The following is a 21,085-nucleotide window of genomic DNA, read 5'->3' on the forward strand; positions in this document are numbered from 1 at the left end:
CTTGTCATATGGAGGCACCAGAACCTGGACTTCAGGAGGCAGAAGGCCCTCTCTATAACCCTCCTAGTTCACCCATGTGCCTCATTGTAGCGTTCCTCTGCCCTTGTCCTGGGATTCCTCACTGGGGTCAGTAGCCATGACTGGTTGGGGTAGCCAGAGTCACCTGCAAATGTCGAGGGACAACTGTTAGACACACACTAACCATTAGGGACAACCCCAGACCCAGGCAACTATTCACACTGTATAGGGTCCTTGTCCTCACCTAATAGCCACACACGGTGCCTCTGGAGTTGCCCCATCACATAAGGGATGCTGCTATTCCTCAGAATGAAAGCGTCATGCACTGAGCCAGGAAATTTGGCATTCACATGGGAGATGTACTGGTTGGCCAAACACACCATGTGCACATTCATCGAATGGTAGCTCTTCCAGTTTCTGTACACCTGTTCACTCCTGCGGGGGGCACCAAGGCCACATATGTCCCATCAATGGCACCTATGATGTTGAGGATATGTCCCAGGGCATAGAAGCCACCTTTCACTGTAGGCAAATCCTCCACCTGAGGGTAAACGATGTAGCTGCGCATGTGTTTCAGAAGGGCTGACAACACTCTGGACAACACGTTTGAGAACATAGGCTGGGACATCCCTGATGCTATGGCCACTGTTGTTTGAAAAGACCCACTTGCCAGGAAATGGAGTACTGACAGGACCCGCACTAGAGGGGGGATTCCTGTGGGATGGCGGATAGCTGACATCAGGTCTGGCTCCAACTGGGCACACAGTTCCTGGATTGTGGCACGATCAAGTCTGTAGGTGACAATTACATGTCACTCTTCCATTGTCGACAGGTCCACCAGCGGCCTGTACACCGGAGGATGCCGTCATCTCATCACCTGCCCCAGCGGACGTGCTCTATGAATGAGAACAGCGAGCAGAGGGTCAGCCAACACTGAGGTATTAAAACAACAACTTTATTGCACACATTTGTCAATCCGCCATGTGCCTGTCTTAGTGTGTATGCAAGGCCTAGATATGTGTGACGCATTTAAAAATAATGCCATGTGGCCCCCTGAAATGGCGGCTGCCTGACCTGTAATGTGGGACAAGGGGATATGAGGTAACTGCGCTGGCGTTGTACACGGTCGCAGTAGGCGGTCGAAGACCGCGGCGCAATCCTGCATTGGTTAACATTGGACCCTATGGGTCCCAGGAGCCCATGACGATGTACGCCGGCGGTGACGGTATGCACTGCCGCGGATGTGACTGCCATTTTCTTCTCTCTGTTCGCTCACTTGATACCTGATCTTCAACTACACTGCAAGTGCTGCTGTGACCTCAGTCTGAAAGCGACGATGGCTCATGTGTCTGGGGAAAGGGCCCCTGCCTTCACATCGGAGGAGTTGGATAAACTAGTGGATGGGGTCCTCCCCCAGTACACGCTACTCTACGGTCCTCGAGACAAACAGGTGAGTACACTGTAAGCATGCTGTATGGGCAATGCCTGTTTGGAGTGGTGTGGATGGGAGATAGTGGGGGGTGATGAGGCGTGCATGATCCGACGGTGAGTGTATGTGCATCAGGGCAAGGGTGGGTACGTGGGCCAATGACTGTGATGGTCCGGACGATTAATGTTGTACCTTTTCCCCTGTACTATTCCTGTAGGTCAGCGCCCACCAGAAGAAGGATATTTGGCGTGCCATCGCCAAGGACGTCCGGACCCTGGGGGTCCACCACAGACGGAGCACCCACTGCCGTAAAAGATGGGAGGACATTCGCCGCTGGAGCAAGAAGATGGCGGAGGCCCAGCTGGGGATGGCCTCCCAACGTGGGAGGGGTGCCCGTCGCACCATGACCCCCCTGATGTTCCAGATCCTGACGGTGGCGTATCCGGAGTTGGATGGGCACTTGAGGGCATCACAGCTGCCTCAAGGGGGTGAGTACAGTCACATCCATCTGACTCTGCGCGCATTGGAGGTGTCTGGGTGTGGTAGGTGGGCTGTGGGTTCCCCTAGGCTAGGGTGAGGCTTGTAGGCAAGGACCCTTTGTGAGGCAGGCTAAGTAGCACCTTAACCCCACTAGTAGTAAGAGCCATCTACACCTAGTCAGGCTCCTGTGACTTCCATGTGTGCAGCAATCAGGCATAGGCCATGTACCCCATGTCCCTGTGAGGAATTAGGGAACTCTAAGTGCATGGCGTTGTGCAGAGGGCTGCTGTGTCTGTAGTGTCCGCCAACGGTAGTGGTATTGCATGTACTGAACATGTCTTTCTACTTTCTTTCCCCCCACTTTTTGTGGTCTCCCTGTTTTTGTGTGCATTAGCATCATCAGGCGGAGGAGCTGTGCCACCGGAGCAGGAGGTGGCTGCATCCCACATGGCCCTGGAGGGCGACACTACGGAGTCAGAATTCACCAGTGGGATAGAGGGTGGGGGGAGCTCCACGACAGGGACTGGTGCAGAGACCAGCGACACGACTCCTCCTCTGATGGGAGCTCCCTTGCAGTGGCGGGCACCTCTGTGCCATCTACAGGTACAGCCGCCACCCCCCCTACCAGCACCTCCCTCCCAGCAGCCCCCCAGCGTGTGCCCCGTGGCCGCTCACCCAGGACCTCAGCCCTTGCCCCAGTCAGCCCGGCTGCCCTCAGTGAGGAGGCCATTGATCTCCTGAGATCCCTCACTGTTGGGCAGTATACCATTCTGAATGCCATCCAGGGTGTAGAGAGGCAGTTGCAACAGACAAATGCATACCTGTAAATGCATTCATTCTGGCCAGGCAACCCAACAGCGAGCATTTCAGACTCTGGCCTCAGAACTGATGGCAGCCATTGTCCCTGTGTCCAACCTCCCCTCTCCAACTTCCTCCACCCAGACCCAATCCCCAGTACCTCAGCCTATCCCAAGCACACCATCAGACCAGCATGCACACACCTCAACACACAAGGGTAGCTCTGGCAAACATAAGCACCACACATCCCACAGGCGCTCACACAAGCATCATACCCGTGCACACATACCAACATCCACTGCCTCCACTGTGTTCCCCTCCTTCACGTCTCCCCTCTCCCTCCCTGTCACGTCTCCACTCACACCTGCATGCACTACATCCTCAGCCACTACCTCCATCACCAGCACGCCCATCACCACACACCGCTCACGTGCAATCACCACCCCCACTACCATTCACACATCCCCTGTGTCCTCTACCAGTGTGTCTGTGAGCCCTCCTGCCAAAGTACACAAACCCAGTCACACACCCACCCAACAGCCATCCACCTCACGACAGCCTCCAGCCCATGCACCTTCACCCAAAGTCAGCAAACGAACACTTCCTACAACTACTACCTCTTCCTCCACTCCCAAACCCCCTCCATCTACCCGTCCCAGTGTGTCTAAAAAACTTTTCCTGCCAAACCTTGACCTCTTCCCTTTACCTCTCCTACCCCTTCCGTCCCCTAGGGCCCGCCTTTCCAGGTCCCAACCCAGCACCTCAGCCACCACATCACCGGGCACAGAGGTGCCAGCAGTAACCGGATTCTAGAGTGCGCCAAGCAGCAGGGCTGCCAGTGTCCCAAGGAGCGAGGCCAAGGACATTCCCATACCTCCAAAACAGAAGAAGTTGCCCACATCCCAGAGGGAGAAGGCCAAAACACCTGCCACCAAGGGCTCAGCCAGGACAACAGTTGGGAGTGACAAGACAGCTGCGCCACCATCCAAGGTGGGGAAGGGCCTGAAAAAGAAAGGCAAGTCAACGTTGCCGCCAACCTGCACGGCGGACAAGACCGGCACCGCCACATGCACCGCCGCCACCGGCACCGCCTCCAGCACCCAAGATACTGAGCCCTTCACCTGCACCGCAGACACTGTGCCCTTCAGCAGCACCAAGGTCAGTGAGCCCGCCACCAGCACCGCCGCTCAGGACACCGCCGCCAGTACCAAAGTCAGTGACCCCCCCACGAGCACCGCCGCTCAGAACACCGCCGCCAGCACCAAGGTCAGTGAGCCCCCCACCAGCACCGCCGCTCAGGACACCACCGCCAGCACCAAGGTCAGTGAGCCCCCCACCAGCATCGCTGCCCAATGAACGCCGCAAGCATCGCCGCTACTGAGCCCGCCGCCAGCACCGCCAGCGGCCACGCCACATCCTGAGCCAGTGGCACCACCGCAGACATGGCTGCTATCCCCAGTGGTCATTCGTACGAGGCTGGTGGTCAGTTCCAGGGGCCTGGCCAGCTTGCATGTTGCACCACCGTCATTGGAGTGTCACATCCACCACCTCAGTCCTTGGCAGGATGAAGCACTCTGGGCACAAAGCCCCATCCAGAACCAGTGGAGAAAGGCATCCACTACCTCTGTCCTTGGCAGGATGAAGCACTCTGGGCACAAAGCCCCCTCCAGAACCAGTGGAGTATCACATCCAATACCTCTGTCCTTGGCAGGATGAAGCACTCTGGGCACAAATCCCCCTCCAGAACCAGTAGAGAAAGGCATCCACTACCTCTGTCCTTGGCAGGATGAAGCACTCTGGGCACAAAGCCCCCTCCAGAACCAGTGGAGACTGTTATCCACTTGAGAGACTGTGGCTGTGCACTCCCCAGGATAAAGCAGTGGGCAAACCACCCACTGGAAAGACTTGTGAGACTATGGCTTTGCACTCCCCAGGATAAGGCAGTGGGCAAACTACCCACTGGAGAGACTTGAGAGACTGTGGCTTTGCACTCCCCAAGATAAAGCAGTGGGTAAACCACCCACTGGAAAGACTTGAGAGACTATGGCTTTGCACTCCCCAGGATAAGGCAGTGGGCAAACCACCCACTGGAGAGACTTGAGAGACTGTGGCTTTGCACTACCCAAGATAAAGCAGTGGGTAAACCACCCACTGAAGGGACTTGAGAGACTGTGGCTTTGCACTCCCCAGGATGCAGCAGTGGGCAAACCACCCACTGGAGAGACTTGAGAGACTGTGGCTTTGCACTCCCCAGGAAAAGCAGTGGGCAACCCACCCCCTGGAGAGACTTGAGAGACTGTGGCTTTTCACTCCCCAGGATAAAGCAGTGGGCAAACCACCCACTGGAGAGACTTGAGAGACTGTGGCTTTGCACTCCCCAGGATAAAGCAGTGGGCAACCCACCCACTGGAGAGACATGAGAGACTGTGGCTTTGCACTCCCCAGGATAAAACAGTGGGCAAACCACCCACTGGAGAGACTTGAGAGACTGCGGCTTTGCACTCCCCAGGATACATCAATGGGCATGGAGCCCCCTCGTGGAGCTGGCGTCGTGCACTCATCCGGCTGAGGTGCCCCCCCTTCCCTTCCCCCTCAGGTGCCTGTGTTTTTTTGGATCTGATGCACCTGCAGTGTTCTCTCCGTTTTGATCGGGTATCTTGTGTGGGCCTCGCCCATGCATTTTGGGCCCAGTGGTCCACGGACTATATTGGTGCAGTACCTGGACTTTAATTCTTGGTGTACATATTTGTTTATAGTGAATATAATTTTTTGATTAATGGATTTTACATGATTACAATCGTTCAACTCATTCCCTTTTGTCCTTGCGTTCTTCCAGGGGGGGTTGGGGGGTGTAAATGTAATGTTTCAGCATATATTGGTGTGTGTGTTGTTGTGGGTGGGGGTGGGGGTGGGGGTGTTGCGTGTTGCATGTGTGTGTCACTCTCTTTTCCCTCCCCCCTCCCCTGTGTCGTAGGTGCAGTACTCACTGTGGTCGTCGCCGCCGTCGGTCATGCTCCTGGTAGAGGTTCAGGAAGACAATCGCAGGGAGTATTTGGAATTCAGGCTGCATGGCGTCCTGGTTCCTCGTGGGTTGTGTAGAGGTGAGTGTTTCCCCTTCCAAGTCCTGTTTCTGCTGTGTTTTTGTTCACGTTGAATCCGCCCCGGAAAAGGTGGCGGATTGGCCTGTCATAATAGTGTGGGGGGTACATTGCCTTCCGCCTGTCTGTTGGCGGTGACCGCCATGCTGTTTGTTTGTACCGCCGTGGTGGTCGGAGTGTGAAAGTGACTGTCTATGTTGGTGGTTTCCGCCACGGTCATAATTCCATTTTTTTTTACCGCCGACCTATTGGCGGTTTTACCGCCTCTTTACCACCATTTACTAACTGCACCAACCATGTGCACGAACTCAATCCCCTACTAATGATCACACATAACTCATCTTAATGTAATCACAGAGAAACTAGAATAAACGCAGGGATTGATTTGCTGAGCGTACAGGAATAATTACAATAACTAACAATAAAAAACTGGACCAAACACTAACCTTGGGTTCTGGAGCAGTGTGCTGCCCAGCATAAAGTGCTTCAACGCTGTGCAAAGGTGGTAAGGGCTATATAAATGCAATTACAATTACATATCCCATATTGACCCAAATGTGTGGTTCAGTGGACTGTTTTCCTGAGGCTGTAGTGTCACCTAAATTGTTGTAGTTTTCACAGACGTTTAATGCTTTTAAATGCCAATTATATATTTTATTTACAAAATTATCAATGGTGTAGAAGGTGTACAGATGGAAATCATATGTCCATACCAGACTCATCAAGATTAAAGATTATAGTTTGTGGGACGATGGTCAACAATGTTAAAATATGTTTATAATAGTTTCAAATAGGGGCCTTACCTGGCACCTAACATTAAGCAGTTGGCCAGCAAAGGGTTTAAGCTGTCCTTTGTATTACATTTTGAGCAGGTAGATGAATTGCTCAGGCCTTTAATCATCTTATTCGGTTTATAATATAACTGTCATAGGGATTGATACTTCCATAGTCTAAATTTAGCACATTTTAATGCTTCATTAATTGTAGTAAAGAGCTGTATTAATATCTTCTAGCTAACACCATTGCCTGAGGCTACCTAGTAGCAAGAGCATTGATATCACTGAGGGTTGTTCCACTAACAACCTGTAGAAACCCAGGTCAATGTCTACTCATTTATCCTAAGAGGCAATAGAAGTGGGATAAGCGTTTTTAACTAATCATATCACTCCATTTGTGACTAACTTACTGTGACATGGCTTACTTCAAATTTGTTATTGCCAGTATGGGTCAGCCTATGTATAAGTGTACATTAGTCTTATCTGGCTACTTCCAAGATGATGAAAATGTTTCTTTAACCAAAGGTGTGGACCCAAAGGGAATTGTTCAGATGCTCGAGTTACTCACAAATCAGGAACAAGATCTGAGTTTCCTTATTGTGCTGTAATATGGTAATGGAAAAGTAGTCACAGGGAGCCTCCTGAATATCTTGCCATAAAATAAGAATCCATAATGTTGCAGTTCATTCTTCCACTGACAATGAATAGTAGTAGCTATTGTATACATGTGTCAGCCGAATTAAAACATGTGGCCCCTTTTACCTGGGCAGTCAGTTTTGTTTTAGTTTTGGAATGTGCATCAATGTTCCATACAAAATCTTTGGTGTAGCTCTTGCTTACATGAGTACTTATATGAAAAGTAACACTCTTCTGCAATTTTGCCAGTATGTCTTACACTTAGGCCCTCATTATGAGTTTGGCGGGCGGCGGAGGCTGCCCGCCAAACTCATTTGCAGGGAAGACCGCCACGCCGGTCTTCCGCCGGCCGGCCCTATTAAGAGTTGCCTGCTGGACCGGCAGGCGGAAACAGCGTTTCTGGCCACTGGCCCAGCAGGGAACAGGACCTTAACATTGACGCCAGCTCATAATTGAGCCAGTGGCAATGTGGCAGTGTGTCAGGTGCGACAACACCCGTCGTGCTTTTCACTGCCCGTAATTTGGGCTGTGAAAAGCGGGACGGGATTGTCCATGGTGGCCCCTGCACTGCCCATGCCAAGTGCATGGGCAGTGCAGGGGCCCTCATGGGGCCCAAGCAGCCCCTTCTGCCAGCCTTTGCATGGCGGGGCTACCACCATACAAAGGCTGGGGGAAAGGAGACTTGTAATCCCCACGGCAGCACTGCAAGCAGCGCTGCCCTGGCGGATTGAGACCACCTGTACCGCCAGGCTGTCAGCAACCTGGCAGTGCCGGAGGTTGTACCGCCCCATTTGGTGGCGGTCCGAGCGCTACCGCGAGTCTGGCAGTCCATGGAGCGCCAGACTCGTAAAGAGACCCTTAGTGTTTTTTTGGTTTGGGCACACAAGTTGCATATTACAAATTAAATAAAAGAGAAAGGGCTTTATTATAGGCATATGATAAGACAATTGTTGGAATAAGCAGCCACAGTCTTGCATTTATATTTATTATTCTATCACAAGCTCTTCCCCACTTTTGTCAATGACCGCAAGAGTTAACTCAGACGTTTAATGACCTGTCTTGACCAAGAAACAACAATCAAGTAAATCAGAGTTATGTACCAGTAAACTATCATTTTGCTGTATTATGCCCTTTCCCAAGTCATTCTCCACTCTGCTCATTGGCCAGGTCTGTTTCAGGGGTACCCCTAGTTGTGGACCTGCAGCCTCTGATGGGAGGGTGTTTTAATCTGCACTTACTGTATTCCTTTTCAGGAAGATTCCAGCTGAATATTGTGTTAAGACCTGTAGTGCCCCCAATTACCTTCAGATGATTTGTCATATCCTTACGGAGACCTCCCTAAATGAGCCTAAGTCTCAGCAATCCATGCTCCTGCCAAAGTATCAGTTACAAAGAATCTTCTCACCAGTGCATTTCACTCCACCAGTAAGCCATCATTATGCATATTTCCAACCCATGAACTCGAATAGGGTTTAACGGATGGGGCACGATTTGGGCATTTATCTTACTGATCCAGCGCTTCAGCCTGTAAGAGTGTTGACCTCTATCTTTTTATGTTTTGTCCCTGGCAACGTTATCTTTAGTTCATCAGGGGATTTCACTGATTTCCATAGATTATCGGCTCTCATAGTGAACATAATGTAGCATTATGTGGTTTCACGTTTTCTTTAAACATGTACGATGTTCAAAAACATCATGTGTTTGGTCACTTCCCTATGGGCCTCCTTAGACCTGACACTGGGACGTTCCACAGCTGCTTTGGAGCCCATTCACAGGGGCATTGGGGCAGCTGTCAGCACTGCATTATATTTTAGTTTTTCTTTTACACTAGCCACAATACCTTTGTGTAGGAGGCTGTGAGGGGACTAAAAGCATTTACTTGCCCTTGGAAAGACGTGAGGTCATGAAATCCCCTCCACAAAAGGGTAAGGTGGGACAACATGAGATATGGTTCCTGCTCGGCACCAAGGAGAGGGGGAGAAAGAGGTATGATTTTCCCCCTTTCCCATGGAGATGCAGTGATTAACTCACCCTACACAAAAGATTTGTAGGTTATCATGAAACATCCTTCTCCATGTGTCCCCAAGGAGTGGAAGATCACAATTTCCTACCCCTAAACTTAAACATGGCCACTGGCTCAAAGATCACGTTCTCAACAGGCAAAGCAGCGGGTATGAAGTGGGCATAATTTATCTCAACTTTGAGCAAAGCATGGGCAATGACAGTAGCATGAATTTTCCCCAACCATTTGCAAAGGCAGAATTACGAGGGGGACATCAATCTCTCCCACCAGGATTTATAACAGTTCTACCACCACTGAGCAAATAGGGGAAACCAATTTGCCTAACTCTTGGGCAAGGCAGAGGAAAACAACACATTTCCTCCTCCTGTCACCCAGACAGGTGAGGAACAGAGATCAGCATGAAGGGATTGCTACAGACAGAGCAGTTTTCATCCGCCTCAGGACTCCCTGGCCTCCACAGTTTTTTGGGCCAAGGAGGACTATGGCAGCTGACAGATGTTCTGGTGCCATCTTTCCAATTGTAAAAATGACACCAGGCTAATTGTTAGCTGCCAGCCTCTTTTTAGATGCATTTCTTAAGTGCTCCTGTTGAACAAGATGTGGCAGGGCAAACAAACCTTCACCGTGCTTGTGGAGGAGAGGGCACGATATAGCTACACTGCACTTGGACAAAGAAGGAGGAACCAATCGAGCATGAAAGAGGGCCCAGAGCCTATGCTTTAATTTTAATTATTTAAAAAAATATATAAAAAAATCTCTCTCACTTGTCAAACCCCATGAGAGACAATAAAATACTAGCCACCAATGAACATGGCAGGCTTCAGCATATATAATGCAACACAATTGTTAAAAGAAAAATTCTCCTGGTGTTTGTGAATACAGAGAGGGATTAAAATAATTCCATGGGGAGTGGTGGGAGTGTTTGTTAGCCTTCATCATGCCCAGTGTCAGGAGTATTTATTACCATCCCCCAGAACTGCTCAAGAGCAACAATGTATTTCTTTCTCCAGGTTGTCAAAGGGGATAAAGAGACTTTATAAGCCATTCATTTGTACCGACACCTGCCTTGCCAATGGTGGGAGGACTCTTCCGGACTAAACACTACTAACTTCTGGTCCAAGTTTGTTGCCAGTATGGAACACAGTCCCACTGTGGTTGTCCAGAACAACTTAACTAGACAAAGGTGGAAGGTACATTTATTAGAGAACTTCTTGATAGTGGAGCAGTGAGCTCATGTTCAATCAAGAGTGAGACCCAGGTAATGTCCTCTGACATAAATATTGTTTTCTAAAATTCATTCATAAAAATGTAGTCCAATTGGGGCAAGTGTCCTGTAATTACCACCAATAGGCTGATTTTCAGTAGAAAATGTTTAGTACATAATATTTATGTCGGACAATATCTGATAACACTATTTTGGCACCACACAGGAATCTTGGTTCTCTTGTATGTTATGCTCAGGTGCACTCCTGAGGAAAGGCTCTAGGAGAATTAAAGGTCAAAAATATCATTAATACTTCTTATCTAAAAAAGTGTTCTCACACAAGGTACAATTTACAATCTCACTACACCTGGAATAACAACTGCTGAAGAGAGGTGGGAGCATGTGCTTAAAGTACAGTAATGTCACATATGTATTTTGGACCATTTCTGAAGTCCAGAAATCTGAAAATGTATCCTATACAATCAAGAGGGATTTATGATGAAACAAGCTTGCTGTTACTTTCACAGCAAGAGGAGATCAAATAACTCACAATTGTGAGCATGGGCCTGAGTTCAAGTTACCTCTAAGTACCTAATTACTGTTGCCCAAAAGGAGGTATGTTCATCTAGCATCTTGAGATTGAGTCTACGTGTTTTGATGCTCATGCATTGGTGCTCACAAAATGCACTGACATTATATCTGTCTGTTGCCTTTCTTGTTCTACAGGTCACAAGGAACTTTGCTAGACGAGTAGGGAGTCTTGCTAGACGGTCCAGTGGAGAACTTGACCTCAGGAGAGGTGCCAGGTTGGAGCAGCACCATCAGGCACAGGACCAGGAACACAAGAGGGTAAGCTATGAGCTATCATGATAATCAAGTTAAGAGATGGCAGCCTAGGGGTAGGGAAGCTAAATGTTCCTGTGCCCAAGATGGCTGACATATTCTCCCATAATATCAGAATCTCTAAGACTGTGAGGGTTGAAACTCTCAAGAGACCTTTGAGATGCAGTCTTGGGAGAGTTCACTCCCACTTGTGGTAGCAAGGAAGTGAGTAAGCTGAAAGTGTACTGCCAAATCCTGTGGGAGCCCACCTCAAATATAGCATCCAGTGGCATTTTGTTTTTAGGTTTAGGGTATCACCAGGACGATATAATGTTTTTGAGGCTATTTGTTGGGGCTTACAATGTCAAGGATGTGGAGATGCCATACTGGAAATTAAAGGGAAACTGATTAAGCCATGACAGTACTGAGAAAATAACATGCTTAGGCAGCTTACAGATGCCCCAGTGCTTCCTTCCACATTCACAAAGGAAGCACTATGACAGCTGTTAGCTGCTGTGATCTGCCCATGTCTTGCAAATGAAATAGACTCTCCCCAATTTTTCACCAAGAGGTTGGCAGATCATTTTCCAGTGCATCTTATTCCAAGGCTACTAATTTTTACCTCATGGCCTCTTATTTTTTGTTTTTGTCAGCAATTTGTAGGCCATTCTTGCATTTTTAATTTTGTCCTGTACTCCTTTTGTTTGTAAAAAGGCTTTTTAGACTGGTTCACTTCCTCCATCAGTCAGAGAGGTGGTCATTATTACTCTGCTTAAACCATACAAACCGGCCTCTTTGTGCAACTTCTATAGGCCACTTTCCCTGATAAACGTTGACAATAAAATCTTTGCAAAGATACTTGCTAACTGGCTACTGCCACTCCTGACCCGATCAATCTGGCTTTATCCCCGGATGCTCAACTTCACACAATCTTCACATCATCTTTGCCTGCACTACCATCTTGACCCACAGTTTGCAGCTGTCTCTGCCCTTCTGGATGCCACAAAGGCATTCAATACACTGGAAGGGCCTTATCTGTTCTCATTGCTTTCACGCATTGGCATCAGATCATGCTTAGTCCACCAAATATAGCTTCTCCTCACCCTCCCCACTGCGTGGATGTGGGTGAACAGAGTGCTATTTGACCCTTTCTGGATTACATGAAGTACGAGACAGGGATGCCCCTATCGTCAATTTTGTTTGTGATGGCCATGGAGCCCCTGGTGGCACACTTTCGACAGCATCATGCAAATCATGGTATTGTCTTTACCTCTAGAGGGCTGGTAGTTTCAATGTACGCAGATGACATCATCCTATATGTCTGTAATCCATGTGAAAACCTGGGCCCAATCACATGAGAGGTGATACGCTTTGGTTGACTTTTGGGCATTCAGATAAGCTGGTCCAAATCTATACTGTTCCTTCTCATTGACAGCATGCTTCCTTGCAAAACTGAATTCCCGATCTCCTGGGCATAGGACGCAATGTATTATTTGGGCATCTGACTCAGCAAAGTTCCCAGCAAGATTTGGTGAGCAAACTATGGCCGTACTATTACTTGGCTAGAAGACAGACTGCCACTGTGGACTAAAGTTCCTCCATCCTTTGCAGGCCGAACAGCAAAAGCTAAGATGGTGGTCCTGCCCAAATTCCTCTACTTATTCCTTAACATCCCTATCCTCCTGACTGCCTTATTCTTCCAATGCTTGCGGTCAGCTATGACAACTCTAATATGGGCCGGTTAACAGCCGCAAGTGAAGTGGGAACTTCTGACACTCCTGCTAACCCAGGGGGACTCGGGCACCCGATCTGCAATTATATGCCCTGTGTACTCAGGCCCTCTATCTACATTACGGGATACATACTACACCATTCCAACCTCAGGATGCTATAGAAAAGGATCATGCAGCTCCATGGCCCCTTCCCACTGCACTTTAAGGGCCACACAAGGCACCGAGAGCAGACATAAACACGGTGGAGATAGTGCGTTGGGCGTGAGAGGGACTATGCCCCCTCCAACCCGCTGTGCAATAACCTCCTTTACAAAATGGAGGTGCTGAGCCAAGGGCATTGTAATATTTTCGGATCTCAATACTGGCAATCAATTAATTCTGCTCAAGACTCCGTGCCTCCCTGCCCCCTACCATCTACAAGATTTCACTGCGCCATTCTAATGTCATTTTTTAATGCCTGCCCAGGGCGGGCGTTAAATTGACACTACGCTTTTTTCAATGGGCCTCCACAAGCTTTCCTGGACTAGCATCAACATTTTTTATGCTAGTCCAGCAAAGCGCCACAACTGTGTCAAAAATGTTGTGCTAACGAGCACCATGGTGGACTGTATTATAAATACAGTGGTATCATGATGTCATTAGGGGGGGCACAGGGCGACACAAGGAAACTGGCACATTGGAGCCGATGAGCCAGTTCCTTGTAAGTGAGGCACTAAGGGGGTCATTATGACCCCAGTGGTAGGTGATAATGTGGCAGTAGTACTGCCAGAAGGCTGGCTGTACGTACCGCCACATTATGACATTGGCGGGTTGGGCACAGCCAACCCGCCAATTTACCATTCCTACCGCCATGGCGGTAGCAGCCGCTGGGCCAGAGATCTCAATCTCCAGCCCGTGGGCCGCTATAGTACCTCCGGCGGAAGTATGAGCCAGCCTACCACCATGGTTTTCGTGGCATTCGCAATGCCAAGAAAACCATGGCGGTAGGCCCTGCCAGTGACAGGGAATTCCCTCCCCGTCACTGGTAGGAGGCTCACCCACCCTCTGAAACATTCCCCGGACGCCCCCCACCACCCGCTCCATCCACGCTTCCCCCCTTCCGATTCCCCCCATACATGCACACACCCACAGACACGCACCACACATACACCCACTCACTCACACTGGCATACACACATCCATACACGCATACATCCAGCCATGCTCGCACACATCTGTACAAACATTCATACTGACATGCAGACACACATTCACATTTCCACTCTGACATGCATCCACACACTTGCATACACCCACGCAAACAACACTACACACAGACGCATACACGCACACACTCACACATTCATGCACACAACCCCACACACACAACACCCCCTGCCCTGTCGAAAGCCCAACTTACCTTCTTCTAGCTGGTCTTCTGTCAGGGAACAGGATGGGGCGCTGCTACCACCAGCAGCGCCCGCCAGCAGAACACCGCTAGGCTGTATCATATGCCATGATATGGCTGCCGGCGGTCTACTGGTGTGGTGGTGCAGGTGGTAGTAGCACGATCTTAACACCATCCGCCAGTATGGCCAGGGCCGTATTTCCGCCCTTCCTGTAGCGGAAGTCCGGCCGTGGTCATAATCTGGCGGACGTCACCGCAGCGGTAGGCGGTTTATACCGCCAATGTCATAATGTGGGCCTAAGTTCCTTACTACTTTGCTGAGGTTTGTCTATGTTGGAAATAACTCTGAGCATATACAGTAGGATACCTCGGTGGGAAGGTTCTCTTTATTTAATTTATTTGTTCAATTTCATTTTCTGGCCTGTCCCTTTGTTGTACTGAGGTGCATGTTGTCCCTATGTTTTTGTTCTAAAGTTTACAATTTGTTTCTTTTTTATTGCAGTTTGTTTCAGCGACTAGACCACATTTTCTACCTTGTTTTACTCTTTAAGCTGCTCCTTGATCATTCTTTCAAGTTCTTCTCTTTAAAAATTGAGATGCAAAATTGTTTTTTGTGTTCAGTCTTTTTCCTTGCGATACTGAATTACTTTTATTTTGGATGCTGCCTCCTGCTGCATTTTAATCTCATCTACCTTCTGCCTTGGGCTTACTCTTTGATATAATACAAGAATAACAAATTAATAAAATTGGGAAAGAAAATGTGAAACAAATTTTAGGCCGTGTGTTCCGGGGATAGAAGGTAATCTCTGCCCTGAAAAAAGTAATGGCAGCTAGTATAGGGAGAAAGAAGAGGTTAAATTTCTTTAAACAACACATAACCAATGTCTCCCAGACACAGGAAATAACGAAATCCTGTATACTAAAAAAAGAAAATGACCTCATCATGTTAATGATAAGAAATGTCTTTTGTCTCTTTTCCTTTCTGCTCCCTGGGGTTGACGTGGTTAGTTTTTTTCTGATTTGACTTCCTGGGTGCTGGTAAGTCCCTTGTGACCTTCACACCCTGTCATTTCTTCCATGAACTCCAGTTTCATCATTGTTTTGATACACTCTCCTATTATGTCCCTGCCCTCCATATGATTTACGAAGCTAAAGTTATCTTACGGAGACCAATTTAGATGCTCCATTTTCTCTAGCGTCGAACATTTTTAACGTTCTATTAGGCGTAGATTTTGGGGAAGAGGGACAGCACCATAACACATTTGCTGTGTGTGAAAAAGGCTGTTTTATTGGAAACAGGTGCACTTACAATTATCAACGTTGGCCTTTGCCTCACAAAACTAAAAACCTCACTATACAGACAATTTTCACCTAACCAAGCTCTCCCCCCTCCACTACCCTGTCCTTCCCCTCCCTTTACCCTTAACCTTGCCATCTCTTAATACATTCTTCCTTTAATACTGTTTTCCTTGTCAAATCAGTTTTTATCACCTTAACCGGCTCCTGATGCCACCAAACAATTGAGCTTGCAACTAGCATAATTTCTAATGCCATGTTTCCCTCCTGTCTGTCCTGCTGTTGCCCACCCCCCTTCAGTTCTGAAAGTGTTTCATTGGCATGTAAACTCTCTCTGCCTACACCTGTCCCAAGCTACAACTTACAACAACTGTCACCCCCGTGCACCCGATGTCCTAAAAGAAAGCCTCATAATCCTCACCCTTTATATTTTTTCGAATATCCTTATTTCCATTATATAGGAATGAAGGGAGGGGCAAAATTCCTCTCCCCTCTAACTACCTGCCACCATGTCACCTATGACAAAATGGTGGCCCTCCCACAAAATGTCCCCTTCAAATACCTAGCCTCCCAGCCCAAGCTTTTATGCCCAAATATAGCCCAAATGCCACCCAGGGCCGCACCACCTTCCCCAAATTCCTGGGGGGGAGACCTCTCTTTGCTCTGCAGCCCCCCGGGACCCTCTTGGGGAAGAGGGACAACACCAGGACACATTTGCCTTGTGTGAAAAAGGCCACTTTATTGGAAACAGGTGCACTTACAATTATCAACCTTGGCCTTTGCCTCACAAAACTAAAAACCTCACTATACAGCCAATTTTCACCTAACCGAGCTGTCCCCCTCCCCTACCCTGTCCTCCCCCCTCCTTTTACCCTTAACCTTGCCATCTCTTAATACATTCTTCCTTTAATACTGTTTTCCTTGTCAAATCTGTTTTTATCACCTTAACCAGCTCCTGATGCCACCTAACAATTGAACTTGCAACTGGCATAACTCCTAATGCCAAGTTTCCTTCCTGTCCGTCCTGTCCTGCTTTTGTCCACCCCTCTTCAGTTCTGAAAGTGTCCTGCCAGTTTTGCTGTCTGTACCTATTTTCGTTGGCATGTGAACTCTCTCTGCCTCCGCCACCAGAAAAAGGCAATCATCTGACTTTTTCTGCCGCCCTCACCACCCCCCCACAGCCACTCACTTCCTCTTTTTTTAAATTTTTTTTAATTGCTCCTGTAACAGGTTCTTCAGTGCCTTCTTCATGTGAAGCAGGTACAACTCCATGCCCGTGAAGGACAAGTGTACCCCGTCACCCCTGAAAAATTCTTTGTCCTCGAACCTAAGGTCATTATGTTCTAAATAGGTAACTCCCTTTGCCGCACAAAAGCCTTTCATTATTGATTTTCCTCTTCGCACGCTCAGTCGCCCCTGGGTTTTTGGGCCCTCTCCATACCTGCCACGGGACAAAGGCTATCCAAACCACATGACACCTCTTCTACTGTTGTATAATCTCCTGCAAATCTTTTTTCATGTTCTTCATTATATCCAAACCTGTCTTTTCTACTAAGTCATTTTCACCAACATATATTAACAGGACATCTGGGCAATGGCCTCTGGCTTTTAACTTCTGCAATCGCCCTAGCAACTTATGCCACTTTATCCCCCCTTTCCCATCCCAGCACACTTTGTACTGCTCCCCGACCAGGCCTAGGTTGTCACCCATTGTCATTCTCCTCGCTTGCCTCTGGGCCCACTTTATGAACGAATGCCCCACGACCCATATAGAGAGGAAACTCACCTCCGGATCTGGCGTGACACCTGTGGAAGGAGAAACAAATCATTAGGAGCGGACCCCCTCCTCCTTCCTTCCTCCACTTCTCACATATTTCTTATAGGTGTCTGATTTCCACCTCCCTAGTCCCATTAGTTCGTCACTGTGCCAACCCCGTCTTCCTGCCTCTGTTGCTACCCTGATCCTAAAAGAATGTGTCCCAAACTTTGTTGCGTCTTGGCCCACTAGAGTCAGGCTTTTCCTCATAATTGCCAACAACTGGTATGCAGTAACCCTCTTCCCATCTCCATGCTGTAACACCCTCCCCACTTGATCCGTAGTGAGAGCCCACAGCTGTTTCCCCAGTGATATGGGGCAGATCCTAGACATTGGATATTGCCGGAGAAACACGTTGACGACCTTTGACCATCGGATCCATTTTTTTGAGCTCTTCAGCACAATAGAGACGCCGTGTGTACTAAATTACACTTCATTTCACGTTATACCCACTCTCCACTTTGACCTCAGCAGTTCTGATACTCGGAATGCTCTGAAAAACATCCAAGACATTAGGGTTCGAAACAGTAAGCCTTCTTCCTCATCCACACATACGACCGTTAAGTGTGTGTTACCTCTTTTAGCAGTCTCAACAACATTGGCTGCCTAACCCTACCCCTCCTACCCCCTTCTTCGGCCCAACCATCCAGAAGCCTCTGACCCAATTCCCATAGTGGACGTGGTGTAACCCCACAACAGTTTTCCTATAAAGAATGCCCCGCTAACTTCCCTGCAATCGTTATTTTAGACTGCCCTCCCTCCACCAGGTCCATAATGGATTGCACCACGTCTTCCACCCTTTCCTTCGCTGAGTCCCTCACGCGCGCCCCATACCTCAAAAACCCCTACCATGCCATTGCATATGCCTTTTGTGTGCAATACGCCAGTGAGTTCACCACCAAGCGATGCATCCTCTGTTACCTACGGTCCATGGCACCTCCAGCATTCTCGTCCTGCACAGGTCCGCCTCCGAGACTAGCCCAAGGAACCTCTCCCACTGCGAACGAGACAACGCATCCGCTATGTCATTGTTCACTCCTGGGAAGTGTCTTGCCCGAAACAGTATGTCACGTCTTAAGCATTCCGCCACAAACATCCTCAACAGCTGTAGCACTTGTAAATCCCTGTCCGACAGTCTATTCACAACCTGTACCACTGCCAAATTGTCGACTCTGAACAACACTTTCTTATGTTCCAACATGTGTCCCCTCACGCATACTGCCACCACCAGCGGGAACAATTCCAGAAATGCTATGCTCTGCCCCACATTCACCCATTCTTCGGCCCATTCCTCTGCTCACCACCTGCCCTGCCAATATATCCCAAAGCCTGACGCTCCTGCTGCATCTGAAAATATTTGAACATCCCAGGCCCAGTCCTTCCATCACTGCAATGGCATGCCATTGAAAGATTCCAAAAAAATGCACCACAATCTCAATTCCTCCTTCACCCCAGTGTTGAGCCGCACACGATGATGAGTCAACGAGTGCCACAACAAAGCCATCCCCAGTCGCCTACAAAATGTCCTCTCTGCTCTCACCTCACTGCACGCAAAAGTAAGGTGGCCCAGGAGCACCTGTATGTCCCTTACTGTAACCTTAGGTCTGCGCAGCATGTCTTGAATTGTTTGAATCATGCCCTCCTGTTTTTTGCCAGGTAATCGAGCCATCATAGCCTCAGTGTCTAACTCAATTCCTAGGAAAGATAAAGCCGAACTGGGCCCCACCGTCTTTTCGGGGGCATGGGGCACTCCCAGGTCCCCAATGATGTCCTGAAACTGCCACAGAACCTCTGCACACCTGTCAGACCCTGCTGGTGCAGCAAAGAACAATTTGTCCAAGTAATGCGTTACCTCCTTATGCCCTGTGATTGTTGCGAATATCCATTGCAAACATGTGCTAAAGCACCCAAATAAAGCGCAAGAAATCGAGTAACCCATGGGCAAAGCCTTGTCTACATACCACCGCCCTTGAAATTGAATTCCCAAAAGCTCAAAGTCACTTGGGTCCACCGGCAACAGCCTGAAAGCTGATTTTATATCCGTCTCGGCCATCAAGGCGCGCGGGCTTTGGGCCTCCACCATGTCAATGGCCACATCCACAGACACAAAAGAAACTTTTGTCAACGCCTCTGGAATGAAATCATTCACCGATGACCCCTCCGGCCAAGATAAATGGTGTATAAGTCAGTACTGTCCTGTCTCTTTTTTAGGCACCACCCCAATCGGTGACACAAGAAGGTTCTCCATCGGCCATTCCATAAACGGCCTGCCATACGACCTTCCACCATCTCTTTCTCAAGTTTCATCCTCACCACCTCTCCTTTCCCTCTCACTGATCTCAAGTTCTCAGCCCATCGTCTCGGTCCTGTGTATCCCAACTTAAATTCCCCATTGAATCCTTGTGTCAAAACTTTTGTGTCACCTCTGTTGTCATACCTCGCTAACCAGAACTGCAGGCTCTTGATGTTAACTGGAGTAAGAGCTTTTTCCCACAGTTCCTTAGCCCCATTGCGGCCTTAGCAGGCCTTGTCCTCCCTGGGGACGCCCAGGATTGTACTGTCCCGTCCCATTCCCAGAGTTGTGGTAGTGATGTTGGCATAACAGTCAGTGAGGGCATGTCTCTCTGCACACCGAGAGCCAATCATGTGTCTGTCGCACAAAAATATATATCATATTAAAATATCTAATCAATAATTCAACATTAATTAATTGTGAACATCATTAATCAGTCTATAGCTCCCATAGTCCATTGTGTATTGGTCATGCCATAAAAATTAGTTAAGGCAAGCTATAGTCATAGATGATTATTACCATTGATCATCAGTTTCCCAAATATAAGGCAGGTAATTCACCAAGCGTAAACAATAAACAGATTATATACTGCTACAGCAATTAAACCCAAGCGGGCATACCATAGGCATATGATACTATCATTCTGTACTCCACATCCAATTGTCACATTTTAAAATTATCATGTCAGAAATAACAGGTTCTAAACTAAATCATAAATGATAATAGAAATTCAAGATTATCACGAGCTGCCAAAACATATATGTGGATTTTAACCATAGCCCCAATGTATTACTAAAATCAAATTAACACACAACAATACTAGGTGGGTCATATTTTAACCATTTGAAAGCCAATGTACCTAGTCCTGTATCTTATAATACAAAGAAAATAAAAAAGGAAAACCATCACCCTCGTACTCCAAGTGCCAGAAGATGAGGGTAAAGTGCCTGGAGCCATCTCTTGAACCCAGCTTCCTAGGGGAGAGACCCTTCCTTTCCTAAAACGAATACTGGTTACATTGACTAATTGAGAGGGTATCTAAAATCAACTGTTATAAATCACTCTATTTGTTCATTACACAATTATACAATGATAAATTCCCCCTGTGCCTCATCCTTTCCTTCCTACCAGAGTACCTGCTGTTCTTTATTCTAGGTGCACGTGTAACTCCTCATCTGTGTTCAGCCCATTTGGGACTTTTGTATTGAGTCTAATAATCCATCTTGATTCAGTCTTACATAGCAAGACCACCCGGTCTCCCCCTCTGGGTATTGGT

At 48.2% G+C, this 21,085-nt stretch overlaps 1 long non-coding RNA gene across 1 annotated transcript in view; it reads left to right on the forward strand.

Annotated features, from left to right (window-relative positions):
* Positions 1-11,188: 11,188 nt before the first annotated feature.
* LOC138285106 (uncharacterized) overlaps positions 11,189-21,085 on the forward strand; it is a 51,665-nt gene continuing 41,768 nt past the window's right edge. The window contains exon 1 of the long non-coding RNA XR_011201520.1: positions 11,189-11,311. This is a non-coding gene — a long non-coding RNA (uncharacterized lncRNA). The remainder of the gene's footprint in view (positions 11,312-21,085) is intronic.

This window comes from Pleurodeles waltl, chromosome 3_1 (genome assembly GCF_031143425.1).
Source record: "Pleurodeles waltl isolate 20211129_DDA chromosome 3_1, aPleWal1.hap1.20221129, whole genome shotgun sequence".
Lineage (NCBI taxonomy): Eukaryota > Metazoa > Chordata > Amphibia > Caudata > Salamandridae > Pleurodeles > Pleurodeles waltl.